General features: G+C 38.5%; 1 protein-coding gene across 5 annotated transcripts in view; it reads left to right on the top strand.

The window, feature by feature from the left end:
* The first annotated feature begins 5,020 nt into the window (after nucleotides 1–5,020).
* Nucleotides 5,021–20,599, top strand: part of CD36 (CD36 molecule) — a 38,285-nt gene continuing 22,706 nt past the window's right edge. Inside the window, exon 1 of one of the 5 annotated variants that reach the window (XM_054075614.1) lies at nucleotides 5,021–5,154. The gene's annotated coding sequence lies outside the window, so the exon portion shown is untranslated. Of the gene's footprint in view, nucleotides 5,155–5,781; nucleotides 5,933–6,821; nucleotides 6,974–17,977; nucleotides 18,131–20,599 lie in introns of those variants that run through there. The other 4 variants (XM_054075605.1, XM_054075589.1, XM_054075599.1 and 1 more) reach the window with 4 other exon arrangements.

Here is a 20,599-nt window from a genome sequence, read left to right on the forward strand (position 1 = left end):
AAGAACAGTCCAGACATTTGTGTACCTCTATTTTGAGCTTTTATTTCAGAAATGTGATGACTAGACCTATAAAGTTTACAACTTGTATATAAAAGCTTAAAACATTGAAGTTGTAAATAGTAAATTCATGTATTAATATGTTAATGTTAATGGAATCCTCTGTTAATATATATCTGTGACTTGATTTTTAAGATAATGTGTTTTAAGTGCCTTTATTTGTTTAAAGTGTATCATCTCCTGAGTTTAGCTTCAGAAGCAAAGGCTGGGGAGTTGGTCATAGGACACTCAATCTGATCTCTGTGAAAAAATTAGTTTTCTTGAATTTGACATTTCTTTCTCATTTTGGCAGAAAAAAACCCCAGTAAATTCCAGTTCTTTGGGACAGCAGCTTGTTGCCTGAGTTGTGGTATGATGCCTTTTTTCATCTAGCAGTGTACAGGACACGTGCTTGTTAAAGTGGAAAAGAACAGTTTGTCAGTCCCTTGCAAAGCTTATGATTTTACTTCCTCACCTTCCTATGCCCTTGAAGAAATATTTTGTAAATCAAGAGCTCCCAGACAGAAACATTCCAAGAAACAATATGTTGAAACACATGGAAAGTCAATGCTCCTTCAAAAGACATAACTCATGCTCAACCTTACATTTTCATCAAAAGGTGAAGGCATTTGTGTTTGGAAAATACAAATGAGAGGATAAAGAAATGACAGCTAATTAAGGTGTGCTGAGATGAAACTGAAATGTTCAGAATCTTTCTAATAAGAGATGAGATAATCACTGAAAGCGTGCTGCTGGGAACACTGCAGCTGATTCTGATAGACAAAAATCTGGGTTGCATGCCTAGAAAATTGACAGAACTTTGCCTCTGTTTTAAGAGATATTAAAGAACTATTCAGCTGATCCGTCTAGCTCTGAGATTTATATTTTTTTGATGATTAAAAACAATCACTGAGTAATCTAAACTAACTACTTTATTTTTCACTATGCAGACATTATATAAACAAACACATCGCTTCCATTTTTTAAATAAGCAGAAATTTTTAATTTTCCATTTTTTTTGGCAGTGTCAATGTCTCTATTTTGGGGAACATGGCAATTTCACATAAAAGAGATCTGATTTTCCAAAGGACAAATAGCAGTCTTCATAGATAAGCTATGTGAATTTGAAGGTATTCAGCATGATTTGTGACTTTTGAAAACAGCAATTTTAGGATTCATGTACATTGGGATATTGCAGTGCTTGGTTTGCAGAAATAAAGCCATGCCAAGACAAAGAAAATATATGGAAATAAATGGGCTTAATCTCTGAAAAACTGAATATCACAGAACAACTGATTTTCTACTTCATTACTTCTGTAATGTAGTTCATTATTTCCCCTTTTGGATTTCTGTGACTTATCCCTTGGTATGGATCCTGATTCTGGATGGCTCCAAATACATCCAGAATTAGTCAGAGACAACAACAACTGTAACCAATTCTGGGCACGTAGGCAGCAGGTTTAGGCAACTTACTAGGAAAGATTCCTACTCTGACGTTTTGCTTTGACATGGGAGTTTTCAGTCTCACTGCCTAGACTCAGCATGGGTGCCACCTCTCTCAGCTTCCCCAGAGGTTTCAAGGTTTCACTGTGAATACTCAATTACAAGAATAAATCTGGCAGGGATGGGTGGTCTTTAAACAAGGAGCTACTCCACTTTGTGGTTTCTAAATTCAGACTAACTTTTAACTCTTGAACATGCATACAATGTATTGACACTGTATAAATTTCTCTTTATATTTTTATTTATGTCTTTACAGTCTGTCAGGCTCCGTATTAACAAAAAGTAGATAGAACACTCTTTTCAAGGGCCTTGAATCTTTATAAACACTATGAAAGTTCATTTCTTATGCCAGAGACTGAGCTCCTGAACTCTTCGGGAGCTTTTTTACTTGAAATGTCAATTACTTATGAAACATACAGTAAAGAAAAGTTAGCACTGTTTGCTGCTGCAGTTTCTCAACAGAAATGCAGCATACTGCAGTATCTTAAATCTTTTCTTGTTGGTAAAGATACCATAAAGAAAGACATGCTTGTCAGTGTAATACATTCTCATTAATATCACTCAGCATTTCATGGTGTGTCTAGGTTAGTATGTTGCTTGCTACACCTTAATATTGTATTCATTAATTCATATGATGGTTCCTTTATGTCTCTCTAAAACTGCTTGATGAAAACCGATGACTGGGATTACATCAGCACTTCATGAAAATTGAGTTTCATGTATTGCAAGCACAGTGTGTTACAAGTTTTAATTGTTAATTTCATATTAAATTAATTTTTACTAATTACAATATGGTGGAATAGAGAATATAAGAACGAAAGAGAATAAAAATCTTAATGAATAGATAGGACAATTTCATGTTACGATTATTTAATAAAGAGCTATATGAACTCTTTCAACTGTGATGAAATTCATTCCGAGAAAAACCCAGGAAAGATGCCCCCAGGCTGTTAAAATTCAAGTTGTGTCATTATATCAATCTTGCTAACTTCAGTCAATTTTCAGCATGAAACTCACCCCATAGCAAGTAAATCCCAGAAATAGATAAGTTCCAATTACAAAATGAGGCCGAGACTAGGGAAGATCAAATTTATATTATAATGTTATTTGTTTTTGCTCCCTTCTAACGTCTCATGAAATAAATTATTTCTGAAATTCTGAGCCTCTTTCAAAATATCTGGACTGCATCTTTGCATGCCTTTTTGGGGGTATTATATAGAATAATATTCCTTTTTGCATAGGATGAAAGGAGAAACTTCATCTCATATCAAGAAATATTCAGGGATAAATTTTTGTAGATTTTTTTTTCTTAAAAAAACCACCATATAGTCTGCTGCATGACTTTCATTGGTTCGTAGTTTTTTGTTTCAATTAAGATCTTTTAAGATTTAGTCCTGAAAAGATTTATGGAAGTTCACACATAGGAAACAATGCACTAGCTCAGTTCTCCTGGGATGCTTGAGGGCAGCACATCACATTCACAAAAAAGAACCACAGTATAAAGATTTCCTGCAGTAAGGTGGAAAACAGCACATGTATTGTCAAAGATAGGTTTACATTGGATTGAGTTGTAAGATGCAAACCAGATATCTTTTCTGATGATCCGGAAAGATCTGGAAGTGAAATTAGATGATGTGTTAAGTCAACAGATTTGCATATAACCTATACTTTGGAAGTTAGTCTTGTTACGTCTATAGAATGTGCACTGGGCACACGCCCAGCGCATAATGTGAATTAAACATGAAGTATCAAAATGGTATTTAAATGAGGCATAGTTCTAAAAGTGGAAATTTGTTAATGGATGAATTTCATCATAAGAAAAGGAAGACATACAGTAGCCACATTAAAGAGGGCTGTGACACCTCAGAAAGAACCTCAGTTTGAGCAACATACCACACGTGGTAGGAGGCCAAAGAATTAGGTCTGTAGAATTCTTCAGGTGAGGAAACTAAATGGTATGAAAAGCATGGCTTGGTTAACGCTGTGTTAATCATGAAACAATTTCAAAGGTCTATTTAGACACAAATCATCCTGGCCATACGCATTTCAGTGAGACACACATGGAAGTTTCCAAGGAAAGGGTGATATTTTTCAGGGTGTTTGCATAATGAAAAATGGCAATAGAAACGTCTACAAGACCCAAAATTGCTCAGCTACACATTAAGTCTCAGGAGACATTCCTTGAATTTACAATAAGGCACACACATGTGTGTTCACGTATGCATGCAAACATGAATAAATACTCAAATATTTATTGGGTCAGGAACGGAATGTTATTGGCTTTAGGGAAGAGGGTTGTTGCATTTTACTTGGGTGCAGGAAAATAAAATATCCACAGGTAAATACATCCTCAGGTTTGCTATGCAAGAAAAGAAAAGACAGTCTCACAACCCTCATCAATTTATGAGACAACATACGCCTGTCATACCAAGATGAAGATTCTTCTCCTTACACATAGATGAACAATCAAAATACGAAGATCTGCTCTCTCCAGATGGCAAAGAAGCTGTCTTTTAGTAGTTTTTTGTAAGCCTAATGTATGAGAGCTCTCTGCCCAGAAAGCTCTTGTGAGGCCATAAAAAAATCATCTTCACTGCAGTTGTTTCTTTTTATTGTAAGGAGATTCTTACACATGATTGAATGTGCATACAGACACTGTTGAGGTATATGTATGTTAGAATCACATATGCATTAAAACTATAGACAGAGAAATGTTAGGTAAACTGACAGATATCAGCCGACAGGCATCCATGGTATTTGATCTAGATACTGACATGCTCCCTTGGGTATACGGACTTCAGGAAAATACAGTGTTCAGTAAGCCCTGGAATGTGCAACCGTAGTTAAAACAATTCTCACACGCATAACTACAATGGAAAAAAAATATTCCTGCTTGTGTGAAGGTGCAATGATGAGATGAACATTTCATTCTGCACATCCAAGACTTTTAAAGGCACTGTTCTGATATGGTCAAGATTCATCTTTTGAGAGGATGCAGGCAGACAGTCTGATAGCAAGGCTTAGGGAAAGGGAGACAACTCTGTGTTAGAATCTGGCAGCTGAGCAAAGGAGTCGTGAAAGACAGGCTGGGAAAATACTAACTAGAAAACCACTAGAAGAGCAGAGTGCAGCATGGAAGAAATTGTTGCCAGAAGCTGGAGGAACTGAGTGTTTATATGTCTGTAATCCTGTGGCTGTTACTATCCAGAAAGTCTTGGGAGTGTCCTTCTGAATCCTCTCCAATACCATTTTGGGAATCTGATATGTGAGTATTGCTACTTTTTGTCTAAAACAGAGAAGCCTGAATATAATTAGATAGAGGGTGTGCACTCCACCACAAACATGCCTGGGGTGTTTCATGGCGTAATGGCAGGTTTACAATTCTGTAATCTTTATCCCATGTAATTTTAAGGGTTGTTTTTAAATGCAAAACACTAACGAGTGTCCTGACTTCTCAAATCATAAGAAAGAAGTGAAGGATACACCTCATATCCTTTCTTGCTGGGGCAGAATGGATGGAAGGGCGCGACGCTGGTTTTGGTAGTCTAATATGCCTGCTTTACCTCTTGAGTTGTTCCCAGCCTCATCTCAAATCCTCTCTCTGTTCTGGTGCAAGTAAGTCAAGGATGAGCTTTACTTTTCCTTACCTGGTACACCTGTTTCTCTGTGTATGGGTGAAGCTGTTCAATATTAATTTTCCTAGGAGTGGGAGGACTTCAAAAACAATGCTGAATGACAGCTGGGGAGGGAAAAGATAATGATCAGGAATATTGTGGACTTTACTGTTCTGAGTCTTTAGGAAGTAACATAAGGAAGAATACATTACAGAATTAAGTTACTAAACTTAAATTATTATTTATAATCAACCTTTTCAGGTAAGATTCATCTGCGTCCCAAAAAGTGCTGATAAATCTGGCTTTCAGTTGCAACTAGCTTTTGGATTAACTGATAGCGTGAGGTTATATACCAGGATTTAAGGCAGAGGAAGAAGAAAGAAAAAAGTATCCTGGGAAATTTGAGGAAACATAAATTTTAAGGGGCAGGGGAGGATCACATAAGGATAGAATGGATGGAGAGCTGTAAATTCTGGAAGTGTGGAAAAAACCTAGAAAATAATCCAGTAGGGGAGGAGACAGACCAGAGGAGATGCTTGGTGGAGAAGTGACTGCTGAGATGATAGGGTGGAAGGTGGGAGAGATGTACAGAGAGCTACAGGAGGGAGGAGATTCTTGGGGAAGGAAACGGGAGTAAAAGGAAGCTCATGTAGAAAAGAAGGCAGAAGGGAAGTCTGGCAACAAGCTGGAGGCTGCAGCTGTGAAAGCCACACAGGAAGCAGTCAGCGGGACTCCAAGAAAACCAAAGGTAGAACAACAGCATTTGCATAAGAGGACAGGTCAGAAAATATCCAGATTCATGGAAATTTCCTTCCTTTCTCTTGTAGCTTCATTTTCTGAATAACTTTAGAGAAGGAGAAACTTCATAGAAAGTCAGACAAAAATGCTTATGCCATGGAATGCCTCTTGAGTTAGCATGTGTAGGATGCAGCTTTATAGCTCCTGTCATACTGACTCACCTCAGGGTCCTGTTAATAGTCTGGGATTGCTTTTATCTTGTTTGTGGAAAGTCTTGGCAAGCAGACTGCTCATTGTTGCTATTTGCTATAATTGTCTCGAAGGAGGTGCTTCAATCTGCTGTTCAAATAAAAATAATAATAAAATGTGCCAAAAACTTCAATACTTAAATAGTTTTTAGAAAGTACTTTAGGTAGTTCAAAACTGCTATGTTAAAGGATCTAGTGAGGATCCAAAAGGACAGGCAGAGGAAGTAATAGCACTATCACTTGAATCAGGTGTTCGTTTAAACAACAAAGTTCTGAACAAAAGCCTGTAGAAATCACTAGAAATAGTCCCATGAGCTTGAACACCTGTATTCACAGCTGTGATCCTTTAGACTGACCTGTCTTTGTGCTTTATATGGATATGTATAATAAACCCAAACCTGAAGATTTCTCTTTAGTATCAAACTCCTTACCTAACTTGCAGTGTGCTGTGAAGTTAACCAGGATTAGACTATGCATGCAAAGAGTCATTGCAAAGAGTAAAGTCAATTAAGTTTGTTCTGGACTGGCAGCAGGGACTTGATACATTGCCTCCAAATACTGGGCTGTTGCAACACAAGTGTGGAAGAATATTATCTTTGTCTTGCAATTCCTTGTCACTTGAGACAGATTAGCTACCAAGGGGTTTAAAAGGTCCCTGCAACTTTCTCTTTGTGGCTGAAGAAAGATCAACGACTCGTAGGGCAGCCAGGGTTGTAGTAGGGTTGCTACAGCAACTTGATTTTTCTGTGAATAAGGAGCTAAATTAGCAGGCTCATCTACAGTTCTCCAGTTCCTGATGGCAAGAGTAGTGAGAGCAGCTCTCCCTCTGTAGAGGTATGTGACTCTGCTCCTGAACTAAATGCAGTTGCTCAACATGTAATTGAACATTTGAATATTTGTTTATTGTGAGCATACTATTGCATCTTGCTACTACCAAAACGCTCTTACATGCAGAATTGTTAAAAGCAAAGTCAGATGTCATTAAGCCTTTATTTCTTTTCTAACTTTAAGAAGAGCCTATTTATTAAAATGTTGAAAGACTAAATATACTAATAAACAAATTATTTTGCTTGCATTTTGACATCTTGATTATATTTAATCTATTGCTAATATCTCACGGTATATTTCAATTAAAAATTCACATTTTAAACTGTGGCATGACTGTAATTATTTGTGAATCATTATCTTACATGAAAGTCTATCATTTAAAGGAATACATACATTTATTATAAAAAAATAAATTTGAATGGAGAGAAATATCAAGTGTATGGCAAATTATGAAATGCATGTTTTATAAGTGTGTTATAAATGAATATCTAAAAATGTAATTATTAATTACAGGAAAACACATTTCTATGTAGATTTAAAATTATAATTCATGCCCGGTAAAGATGCTGATGTAACAAATCTGAAATTCATTTTGATATGTAAGTCCTGAGATCAAGTCAATACAGCATAGTCATGGAAATACTAATAACTTTTGCTGGTTTAGTGATCTGATTCTCTTTAACAACTGATACAATATTAACTAAGTGATTTGGTTTGGTTTTGGGTGGTTTTTTTGCCTCACCAAAATATTTTATTCATAAAAAATGTGTAGTCTGTAGTTTTCTATTTTGGGGATTCTTTTCTGTCTTCAAGTGATACTTCAGAAGCATTTAAGTTATCAGAAATGTATGAGTATTGCTTCCTCACTGAGACTGGTCAGTAAGACCCGATCTGTACCTCCCCAACCAGCTGCAGGAGAAAATCTATTTTTCTGAGTTTTTTCATCAGCTCCGTGCTGCCATTACTATTGTTTCTGAGCTTTCCCTTGAGGGAGGAGATTAATCAGGAAGGGCTTTGGCCTGTATTAATTCTCCAGATGATCTTAAACGTCACCCGTTCTTTTGGTAAAAAACATACTTCTCACTGGCAGAGACCTAGATCTCATTGTACTATTCCAGCCACTGACTCTGATTCTCAAGGTGGGGCTGCTGAACTGTCCCAGGACATGAAGTTAGTTAGCTCTCATCTTGTTCGGCCCTGATGAAGATCAGTGGTTTTTCTGTCAGTAGGCTCATGGTTTAGCCTTACTAGCTTGTGTTTGAGGCTGAACTAAAGTCCCAGGAAAGATCTTCCTCATGTTGCTCAGAGCAAGGACATGTCTTCAGTTCTGTAAGACATGAACTGAAAGAAAAGGATGTCAATTATTTGACAAGTCTCCGGCTCTCAAGAAGTCACCAAAAAGTTGACCTTAAACTTACCTTTTCATTAACTGGAAAAATCCTCAGTACGTGTGTGATTCTTAATTATTACAGAGACAAAATTATGGTGCAGCTGGTAGGTAAAAGCTAAAATAAGGATTATCCAGTGATTCATCAAAGCCACTGCTGTTGTCTGTTTGGTGTGATTCACTATGGTGACTATTTCTCAACCAGGTATTGCAGCAGTGAAGGAGTTTTGAATTACTCCATTATTCTGTGACTTCTGAGTCAAGGAATAAGGTTTTGCAAGAAATGCAATATATCCAAGGAAGGACAAGATACATTAAATTTCTCCTGATTTTCAAACTTGACGGCTTTCAAAATCTTTCAAAAATGTCTCCTCTACCATTGAAGCCTCCTCTCTGTGCCCTCCTTAGGTTTCAGTGAGAAACATCTCTAGCATTAGTAGACCAATACAACCCTTTAGGTAACAGACTTTTATGTCTCTTTGCTGCTTCAGACTCACCCAGAGATGTAGATTATTTTATTACAGGCTCTGTACAGGGTTAAACTCTGTGAAGTTCCTTCTTGTCTGCCTTCCAAGTGACTCTCACGTAAAGCTACAGGAGAGGAAGAATCAAAGTTCACTCTATCTCTGCCTCACTTGTGCCTTCTTCACCTTACTTCTCTGCTAATGTCACTCAAAAATAAATTTTAGAAACTATTTTGAGGACAGAGAAAAGCACCAGTTTATGCATGCCATACTCAGCGAAGAAGAGCTCAGAATCAATATTTCTGGGGGGGAAAAAATGAACTGAAGAAGCTGCTGGGTCTTCCATCATCCATTTTTCCTTTAAAGAACAGTTACAATATAACAGAAACTCATCACAGGCAGGTGACAAATACATCACACTCTTTCCACTGTACCACTGCCAAGTTGGCTTGAGCCAATGGTATTTTAGGATCTTTTCCATACCATCAGAACACATTGAGAATCACGAGGGACAGCACCTTAGGTCCTGACAATTCACAGAGCTGTGAAAACTACAGATGAGGGTCATTAGTGGGTAATGAAGGAGCTACACAGCAGTCTGGAATAAGTATTCCAAGATCTTATGATGGGAAATCAGTTATTAGCACATGCTTAGGAGGATCTTTTCTCAAGGGGCAGAATATTGCTGTATGTGAGTGGTTGGAGTATGCTTCAGAGCATATGCTGGATAGCCTTGAAGGCCAACACATCTGCACTGAGTCTGTGGTGCAAGGTGAGCAAAATAATCCTACACCATCTCTGCAGTGTTTTTAGCCAAACTTTCTGTTTGTGTCAGGTGGTAAATATTTTGAAGTTTTCTCATTGCATTTCTTTTTTGTTTCATGACTCAGCAGCTGCCCAGGTGAGCTGGCTCGATCTGCAGTGGAGCAGCAGATCTTGGTGTACAGAGGTTTTCTTAAAGCAGGGAAATGTCAGGACATTGGTGAGACCATGTAGGTAACAGCAGCTCTTGTGGAAGACACTGATGAGGCCTAGACGTAGCCAGAGCAACAGCAGCCACTTCTACGCCTGCAAAAAGGAGCCTTGGGAATGCAAGTGACCACGAGCTCTGCAAACATAGTGGACAAAAAGTTCATGGCACATGAACCAGGATGTGGCGAGTCAGTTCATGTGGAAAGGCACACAGGAAGTTATCATCACCATATCACCTCAAGAGTGAGTTCAGATGGTGGTTATCACCCTCTCAGAGGAGCTTAGCTATGGTAACCACCTGTCAGAAAGCTATGTCCTCTAACCATACCAGAATGTATGTGGCAACCCAGACAGAGCTGTCATGAAAACATGCACCTGTCCAGGTCTCAGGCTTCAGGGAGTGCCAGAGCTTTTCATTGGTAATGGATGGCAGTAGTGAGAACAGTTGTAATGAGGTGTGGCCAGATGGAGGATCTGCTCAGCTTAGTGGCAGAACTATGAGAAGTAGAAAGGTTAAGGAGCATCAGCACGTTTGAGAAAGCGGAGCTATCCTCCACCCTCCCTGAGACAGAAACAAGACCAGCCACTAAAAAATCTCCATGATGGCTGGGATCCTGTGTCCTCCCATGCCAGGCTGGAGGCAGTAGCTCAAAGGAGAGGAGTGAATGGAGACAAGTACACACTCAGTGTGGCAGGTGAACCCTCTCCTTGCCTCCCTTGCCTTCACAAGTGCCTCTGTACCATGTGTATGAGGCTCTGGAAGTAGAAGACCAGTCAATGGATGTTGTGTATGAAGGTCCACCTGCACCAGAAGTGTTGCCAGGAGTCAGAAAGGCCTACCCTCTTTATCATGACCACCTCCATGAGGAAGAAATGATGAGTCATAGTTGTAGGGAACTTCCTTCTGAGGGGAACAGAGGGTCCAATACACCAGACAGACCCTCCTATTAGATAAGTCTCCTGCCTCCCTGGGGCCAGAGTTAAGGACATCACTGGGAAACTTCTTAGTCTGGTACAGCCCTCGGACTCTCACCCATTACTGCTCTTCCATGTTGGTGGCAATGAAGCCACAATGCATAGTCCAAGGGTGAACAAAAGAGACTTCAGGACTTGGGATGGTTGGTAAGGGGATTTAGAGCACAGATTATTTTTATATCTCTCCCTCAATTGCAAGCAACAACACTGGGAAAAACAGACACAGATTATTAATACGTGGCTCTGTGACTGGCATCAAAGCCACAATTTTGGGATTTTTTTTCCAGTAATCAGATGGCTGACACAGCAACAGGATTGCTGACATCAGATGGGATTCACTTTTCTCAGAGGAAGAAGAGGGTCTTTGCTCACAAGCTAGTGGGGCTCATTGACAAAGCTTTAAACTAGATTTGTTGGGGAAGGTGATAATATTAGGCTTGGTCATGACAAGCTGTGAGAAGAACTGCCAAGGTTAGAGGGATGGAGTGGTAGTGAGGGTGCTCAGCCTGTTGCTCTGAGATGTGCTGGCTACACTGAAGCACACTTGAAGTCTTACAGAGATGACCCAAGCGTTCCTGAATTAATAGCTGTCAAAAGGGAAACACCAGTGAAATACCTCAAAAGAACTAAGAGGTGTTCCTCTAAGAAGGTGAGGTTGCCAACAGCCCAGCTAAAGTACCTAAACCAACACACACAGCACGGGCAAAAACCAGGAGGAGCTGGAAGCCACTGTACCACTAGAAAGCTACGACCTAGTTGCCATTACTGAAATCTGGTGGGATGAATTCCATGATACAAGTGTGTCTATTGATGACTACATGCTGTTCAGAAGAGGCAGGTGAGGAAGAAGGGACAGAGGCTTTGACCTTAACATCAAGTAATAGATAGAGTATGAAGGGCTGTCTCTTCACAGGAATAGCTGTGAGCAGGTTGAAAGCTTATAGGTAAGAATCAGAGACCAAGGTGATAAAGTGAACCTTGTAGTTTGTGTCTACTACATGTGGCCTGATCAAGGGGAACATATTGATGAAGCCTTTTTTACTCCAGCTACCGGAGGTATTATACTCGTGGGCTCTTGTCCTGCTGTGACATCAGCTGGAAAAGTAGCATGTTGAGCTGTAGGCAATCCAGGAGACTCCAGGAGTGCATTCAGGATAACTTCTTAAGCTGTTCTTAATAGACAGCTACCAAAAGGGATGTAATGCTGGACCTGATAGTCCCTAATTCAAGTGAGCTAACCAGTAACATCAGGACTGGAAGCAACCTGGGCTTCAATAATGATGCACAGGTGGAGTTCACATTCCTGAGAGATACAGGTGAGGCAAAAAGTAAAGTCAGGACCCTGAATTTTAGGAAAGTAAACTTACAGTGCTTCAAGGAGTTGGTCAATATGACACACTGGGAAACTGCCCTCAGGACAAGGGAGTAGAATGGAGCTGGAAGATCTTTAAGCATGCTTTCTATAGAGCACAAAAGCTCTCAGCCCTTAGGTGTAAGAAATCAGGAAAGGAAGGCATGAAATTGATGTGGTTGAGATCTGCTGGTCAAATTAAAGGGCAAGAAGGAAATGCGCAAGCAATGGAAGCAGGGACAGATATTCACAGAATCATAGAATCACAGAATCACTAGGTTGGAAAAGACCTCCTGGATCATCGAGTCCAATCATTCCTATTAACCACTAAACCATGCCCCCGAGTATCCCATCCACCCGTCCTTTAAACACCTCCAGGGATGGTGACTCCACCACTTCCCTGGGCAACTTGTTGCAGTGCCCAATGTGAAATGCCTTTCTGTGAAAATTCTGGGAAGAGTATAGGGATGCTGCCCGGTTAAGTAGGGATGAAGTCAGGAAGGCCGTGGCACGACTGGAGCTGGATTTGGCAAGGGAGGCAAAGAGTAATAGGAAGGGCTTCTACAAGTATGTCAACCAGAAAAGAAAGACCAAAGAAAGTGTAACCCTTGATGAACACTACTAGCAAACTGACAACCAGAGACACTGGAGAAGATTGAGGTACTCAATCAAGTTTTTGTGTCAGTCTTCTCTGGAAATCTAGTGGGACGTGTCCCCGCCCATCTCAAGGGGGTTGGAACTAGATGATCTTTAAGGTCCCTTCCAACCCAAACTATTCTATGATTCTACAATTCTATGATTCTATGATATCTCTTCCCACACTTATCAAGTGGATGGACTGCAATATGGGACTGAAGGAGCAAAGTCCTTCCTACTGCAAGAGAAGATGACGATTGTAACCACCTAAGGAACATGAAGATATTTAAGTCTATGGGACCTGATGAGGTGCATCCCAGAGTCCTGAGGGAATCGCTCAAAGTAGTTGCCAAGCCATTCTCCATGATATATGAAAAGTCATGGCCGTCAGGTGAAGTTCTTTGTGAGCGGAGAAAGGGAAAAATTGCACCCATTTTTAAAAGGAGTAGAAAGGAAGACCTTGGGAACCACTGACCTGTCAGTCTCACTTATGTATCAAGGCAGCTCATGGAATAGGTCCTCCTAAAATCTATGTTAAAGCACACGGAGGAGAGGGAGGTGATTTGAGACAGCCAGCATGACTTCATCAAGGGCAAGTCCTGCCTGACCAACTTACTGGCCTTCTATGATGGAGTGACTACATCAATGGAGAAGGGAAGAGCTAAGGATGCCATCTATCTGGACTTTAGTGAGGCTTTTGACATGGTCCTCTCCCAACAGCCTTCTCTCTGAATTTGAGAGGTATGGATTTGATGGGAGGACTGTTTGGTGGATGAGGAACTGGTTGGATGAACACATGCAGAGGGTAGTAGTCAACAGCTCAATGTACAGATGGAGATTAGTGACAGATAGTGTCCTTCAGGGGTCCATACTGGGATCAGTACTGTTTAATATCTTGATCAGTTACATAGACAGTGGGATCGAGTGCACCCTCAGAAAGTTTGCAGATGACACCGAGCTCAGTGGTGCAGTTGATTTTCTTCATGGAAGGAATACCATCCAAAGGGACTCCAACAGGCTTGAGGAGGTGGTCCCCTGAGAACCTCATGAGGTTCAACAAAGACCAAGTGCAAGGTCCTACAAGTGGGTTAGGGCAGTCTCCAATATCAATACAGGCTGCGTAATGAAGGGATTGAGAGTAGTCCTGGCAAGAAGGACTTAGGGGTACTGAGAGATGACAAGCTGGACATGATTCAACAGTGTGCACTGGCAGGTCAGAAGGCTGACATCAAAAAGCATCATAGCCAGCAGGTCAAGAAATTCTACCCATCTACTCTGTCCTGGTGAGATCCAACTTGGAGTTCCCTGTGTACAAAGAACACACAAACCTGTTAGAGCAGGCCCAGAGGAGGGCCACTTGTCTATACTATAATTCTATGAACTTGTTTGCACTTACCAGAACCTGGTATAGGTGTGCTGGGATTGTTGATATGGTGCACTGATGAGGGAAAGAGCTGGAAGACCTTTCTGGGGAGCTTGAGTTGAATTGTTCTGACATTAACCTTACAAAAGTTATATGTCTAGCTTAAATGAGTTTTTTAGATCCTCTGTAGTTAAAGGAGAGACATCAGTACCTCCAAAGAATATGATACATCCTTTTCTAAGGTAAACAATTAAGGTAGATGAGATGAGTCCATGGAAGTGCTCATTCCTCTCCATTAAGAGGAGAGGACACAAATTCATCTTCCTTAGGCCAGATTCCTAGTTTTAACCCAGATAAAATTATTTGCAACAAATAGTTTTAAACAAGAAAATTATTATTGCTATGAAATGACACCTTTCTTTTCTTTTAGGTCCTTAGAGACAGGATATTAAAAACAAAACTGAAATAACTGAAATATCTTGATACTACCTGCTTTTAAATTGAAGTGACTACTTCTGCCATGTAACTCTGTTATTTCCCATGGCTTTTAGAAAATTAGATGATAGAAAATAAAATAGTGAGAATACTCAATCAAAAGTGATCAAACATATCATTTAGAAAAAAAATGATTATTTTTATAATTTTAGTGCTACATATTCAAGTTTGACATATTCAAGTTCTTTATAAGCAGTAATTGAAAACATGCCATGTTCATTCTAGGGGAGGCTCTTCTGCAATTGAAGTGAAATAAATTATGGAGGCTGTTTTGGGTGGATAGTTCAGGTACTGCTTCTTGTGCATTATATAATGAGGTGATACATATTAGTTTTTCACAAGAAATCAAACTGCCTTTCATGAACATAGAATTTCATGCATTATAAAGAAACACCTCCTAGTATCTCCAGTACATGCAAAGGGACAGAAGTCTCATCCAGCTGGTGGCATATTGCACATTTTCTTGATGATGATTCATAATCTTCACCCTCCTCCTCAGTAGAACTAAGTGCACATGAGTGAACAGGAGTATGTTGAATCAGAAAGAACTTATTTTGGGACAGGAGCCACATTTGCTTATTTTCTGTAGTTTTTTTTTTTTTTTTTTTTTTGAAAGCCTTATTGTGGGACTTAATAACTGCAGAGAATCCAGAGAGGACCACTGAGTGGTAGCACAGCATTTTGGGGAGGGAGTGTGGAAACCACATACAATGATGCTGATAGAATAAGATGGATGAACCATAATTCTGTGCTTTTACTTTCCATGGAAAGGAGGTAAAGTAATTCCTCACACCTTTATTTCATAGTAGGAAGAGTAGCCAAAAGAATAAAGAAAATCTTCAGAGGGTACAAAAGTACAGAAAGGTTTTTCTTGGTGTTTTCTACTCTGCTTGCTAACCTCAACCATATCTCCACATCTGACAAGGGATTGATTTTAGGTTTGGTTTAACAGGTTTCATAATAGGCAGGTGAAGAAAAGCCCCGAGAGTGCTATTACTGTGGAAACACAGGAATGTAAAATCATGTGCTGTACATAAGATAATTCCCACAGGAATGTGGGAACATTTATGTGGGCATCCTCAAAATTCAAATTAAATGTGTCATAAAGATATGTCATCCCGTGATGGAAGAGATCTTAACGTAAAAATACAAAGGAGGGACACTGAATGTTTAGAGATCTCAGGGCATGTAGAAAAATTATAATTATCTGCATTTGTTCAGAAAACACCCCAATGAAAATGATTCTGAAAGGCCCAGCTATGACATGTCTAGGAAAGCCAGGAATCACACTCTTGTTTTCAGCATTTTCTCATCAGTTGTTTATTCCTGGAAATGTGGGTGGACATCATTTGGAGTTAGCAACTGCATTTGTCTTTTTCTGCTTCCTGCACTTCTCTGTGTCTTCATAAGGCATGTGAGTGTCATGTATATTATTTCTTTCTTGACAATTTATCCTTGTGGGTTAGATTTTCTGTTGTCACACCACTGAGGACTCCAGTGAAATATGTAATTTTTCGCTTTTATTGTCACCATTCTATGCTTTCTCTCTTGCAACCTCTGAGCTCCAATATGAAGCTGGAGAATACAAAAGGACTATTAAGTACTTACGGTTTCGTTCAGTTGTTTTTAACAAAATTAACTGGTATCCAAAAGTGCACAGCTTCTCTCTTAGCTTCAAATCCTTTCAGCTGTTTCCTGAAGTTAAACCTGACAGTCCTCATTTTACTGCCAAGCACTGCCTGCTGGAAGAGATTTTGCTTATAAAGGACAATAACAGGGTATCATAGGTCACAAAATCATCTGATACATGTCAGCAAATATATGCTGAAAACTGAACTTCATTACATTTGTTTTAGTGACTTACGATTCCTAGGAAAAGACAGCACCAGATATTTTCCTCACTTGTTAATGAATCCTATATAATGCAAATGGAGAAAATGAGCATGGGAGGAGACATCTACATGGACAGTGTGTGAGTGAGTAACTGGAATTACTCCTCTTAAAAGAGGCAAATTAGGAGTGAAGGAGTCAGTGCAGCCTGGAAGAAATCTGGAGGATCCCGAACAAGAGCATCCTCAGAAGAGCATCATACAAAGATATGTCCAATAGAAATAATTAATGTTTGTATTCATAAAAGCACGTGGGAATCATAGCATGGAGGACTGCTTCTTTCAGCAGTTAAACTCCACCCTATAATTAGAGAACAAAGGAAAGCAAATGTACTCTGCTTTTTAAGGATGTTAAACTGGCATCAGTCAGGGTCACCAGCTTTCCCTGGCAGCAAACCTTGTTCCAAGATTGTTCTACAGGTTGCTTCCAAAGGACCAAGCTCACTTTCACTCTTGCTTTGACTACAAGGTGATAAAATCTCAAATTCATTAGCCTTCATCCACTTTAGATTGATGTAGCAGAAGCATTAGTATAACAAAACTTAACTTTCAAATAGGGCAATAGCAAGAACAGAACAGTGAAAAATCAGTCAAAACACATATCAGACTTTAAACATGGATCACAAACCATTCAGTTCTACACCTGAAGAGTTTGGACCTAAGAATCTATTTTTAGAAATATTTTCTTTCTTATAATTAAATAAACTAAATATTAATCATTTCCTCTTGCTACTGCCAGAAGAATCTTTTAAAACAATCCATTAATTTAATTTTCCTAGGATGAGGAGGTATTTAAAAAATGTTTGTGCAAAAGCATGCTAAACTAATTATTGCTAATTATTAGTAGACACAGTTCTGGGCTGACACTTTGTTCTACACAGACGTCAGTGTAAAAATAACTGGTTTTTATACACACTAAGAAAAAGAAACTTCTGGGATGAAGTTCATTGAACTTTCAGTAAAAAAAGGAAGAACCATAGCACTTTGTGAGGAAATGTTGTAATCCAATCTGTGAAAAAAAAATCTCTTTTAAAAATATTCTAACATTTCCTGATTTTTGTTACTTGAAAATATACTACCATGATGATTAAGCTGCAGAGGTGTTAAGCCTGTGTTTTGACAGAGACCAAGAGGCTTTATTTATACAGTAGAGCATGCTATATGGCAAAGAATATTTGAAAATACTCTGTATCTTAAAGAAGTTGTCAGGAACCAGTTAGTCATTATTTGCTAATATGAGCAGTTTTAAAGCAAATGGATATTAGAGAAGAAGTGACCAGAAACCAAATAAGTAAGTTACCCTTTTGTGTCCTTGACCTTTGACTCACTTGGATCAAAATTTGACAAAGATTGCAGCTGCTAAGTATATTACCACGAGATGTAGGTAGTGGCTTGTAGTCAGACTGTAAAAATAACCCCCCCACCCTAAGCACCAATACAACTTAACTTTTTCATCTGGCAAAATGATAAAGAGGGAACTGACGTCTCTTGGAATATATAAACACTCCCTCAGAGTTTAGAGGCTATGTGCTTGGTGGGGAGATTTAGCTGCTCGTCTTCTTGTAACTTGATGCAAGTCGTGTGTTAAGTACTTGTATGTTCAGCTGAAAAGTCAGTTGCCCTTATTCAAGGTGAGTCATATCATACAGTGCTTAAAATCAGAGGGTTTTCCTCAGCAATACTTTTGAAATCAGTTGGTGGAAAATATTTATATGTAATATAAATTAAAAAGACGTGATTTTGCAAAGCTGTTTGCAAGAAACAGTGAAATTTTACATGTATTAATGAAATGCTTTGTTAGTATGTTAGCAATGATATCTTATGCTCAGTATTGCTGGCGTTCTCGATTGTATTCTGTCTTTTGATATTTAATATTCTTGAAATTAGTTCTAGAGTAATGTGAATTATGAGAAATGCATCTTTTAAAAGTGGTATTTACTATTGCAGAAAAAAATAATTTTGAATTATGTCAAAGATTAAAAAAACAGAAGTAACATCTTACCTTCAAATATATCTCTTAATAATTTTAGGATTTTTAATCTCATTGTCTGACCTTGGACAAACTGGAATTAGCTTTAAAGGAACACTAAGTTTTGGTGTTGAAATTCTTAATAGGAATTTTCAAACCCTGTTTTAATTTTCATTATACACTTGCTTCTTCCCCATGTAGTTGCTCTCATTTGAGGCAATAAATATGTTTCTTTGTCAGAACTGAAGCAATGCCATGTCGAGCATTGATTAAAAATTGCTATTAGTGCTGGAGGATTCATTAAGAAAATACAGATAATAGTTTTTAATTTTATAAGAACTTGCTTTAAACTGACATGTAAAAAGCATAAATCAAGTAGGGAAGAGAAAGTTTAATAGTATTTTGCATGTTTCCTCCTATTCAGTTGCTTGCAAGTGATCTTTTCAGGGATTTGAATGGACTTTTTCCATTGTCAATATTCTACCAAAGACATTTGAAACAATATAAAAAGTACAGTCTAGAACGGTATGAATATGTGTATTAATCTGGCAGTCAAAGCTGTGCTTCATTGATACTGTTGTCTTATAGCTAATATCTAATTTTGTTATGATACTTTCTGTTCTGCTTAAGGTAAATTATTTTTACTTAAATATGAATTCCCAGACACAACTGCATCCTTATTGGAAATTTAATCTTCATATTTTTCATTCAGTTGCTATGAGAATGGGTTGTTGACTTCTATGTGAGGTTGAGTGTTTAGTTATGAGTGCTCTTCATTGCAATTGTGTAATGGATAATTTGAATTGCATAAATTCAGATGTGTCTAGACTGCTATTGCAGAGTGTTTGGCAAGAGAAAGGTGAATATTTTACAAAAACTTGGTTTAGACACAAATTATTAGCAGCCAGTTTCATTCTAGCTGTTTATTGCTAGTTCTCATGAAGAAAAAACTAGTCCACTTAACACACAAAATAATCCATTGGATAAGCCTGCAAAAACTTAGATGGAAATGTATTTTAGTGAAAGGTGTGTCTGTGCTTAATTAAAGAATCTTCAGTATGTAATTCAACATAAAAAGTCTAACAATATCTAAAAATCCCTTTTAGATGCTTATGGGAGAGATAGAGATAATTTCCATTTTTAACTTTAAAATGTGTATTTCCACATTTAAAAAAAAAAAAATCTGCTAGAATAGATCGAATTGGGGGAAAAAAAAAGCCTGAAAGATGTATGTCTCAGAGTTTGATTTCATTGAGAATTTCTGCTTCTTAGATGCTACAATGTGTATAGTAGTCCGATTTCTAAATTCCCACATCCCGTTAGACAACAGTGGTATTACAGTTCTGCTTTTTTCCAGACTAAAAATCCTAATCTGAACATATCTACAGATATATGAGAGCTGGCCTTAGTGACTTTCACTTACAAATTCTTTGGGTCTAATGAAATTCTGACTTGAGTTTGCTTTAAAGTTTGTTGTTAGCCACAATATACATTCATCCGCTATATCAAAAAGCCTTAAATAACTTGTGAATTTTACTTAGTCAAGTCATCTGTCAGTTATCTTTGTGAAAATCAATAATTTGTATGAAAAGTTTGGGAAAATAATTTGGGCAAATAGTCTTAATGCTACCACTTTAAAGGCACAGAGTAACAGAGCTGGTAGATGGGACACCAACTAAGTAAACCTGCAGTTCAAATAAGGTGTACCTCCTCCAGCAGTAAAGCCAGGTCTACAGCTGTAATGAGATTTTCCTCAAACCCTAGCAAAAGTAAAAAAAATTAGCCAAATCTGCTTTCTTTCCTGGTTCCTTGTATGAGCAGGTAGAGGAATCAAAGGGTAAGGTTTTGATGTGGGAACCACAAAGAATGACCTGGTGGCAGGTGGATGGACTGGTTGACGTCTATGGGAAGGATATTTTTATGAGATTGCAAGTAGTGTTTAGGTCATTTGGCTTGCAAGCATCCAAGAAGAAATTATTAAAATGTCACATGAGCTCAAATGTACAGAGAGAGCCATTGTTAACAGCAAAGGAGCCATAAACTGCTGCTACTGGAAAAGGAGGAAAAAAAGGTGGGCGCAGATAAAAGGAGCAATCTGGGCTCAGGTACAGACATGGTATAGTTGGGAATT

Source organism: Cuculus canorus, chromosome 1, assembly GCF_017976375.1.
Source record: "Cuculus canorus isolate bCucCan1 chromosome 1, bCucCan1.pri, whole genome shotgun sequence".
NCBI classification, from domain to species: Eukaryota; Metazoa; Chordata; class Aves; order Cuculiformes; family Cuculidae; genus Cuculus; species Cuculus canorus.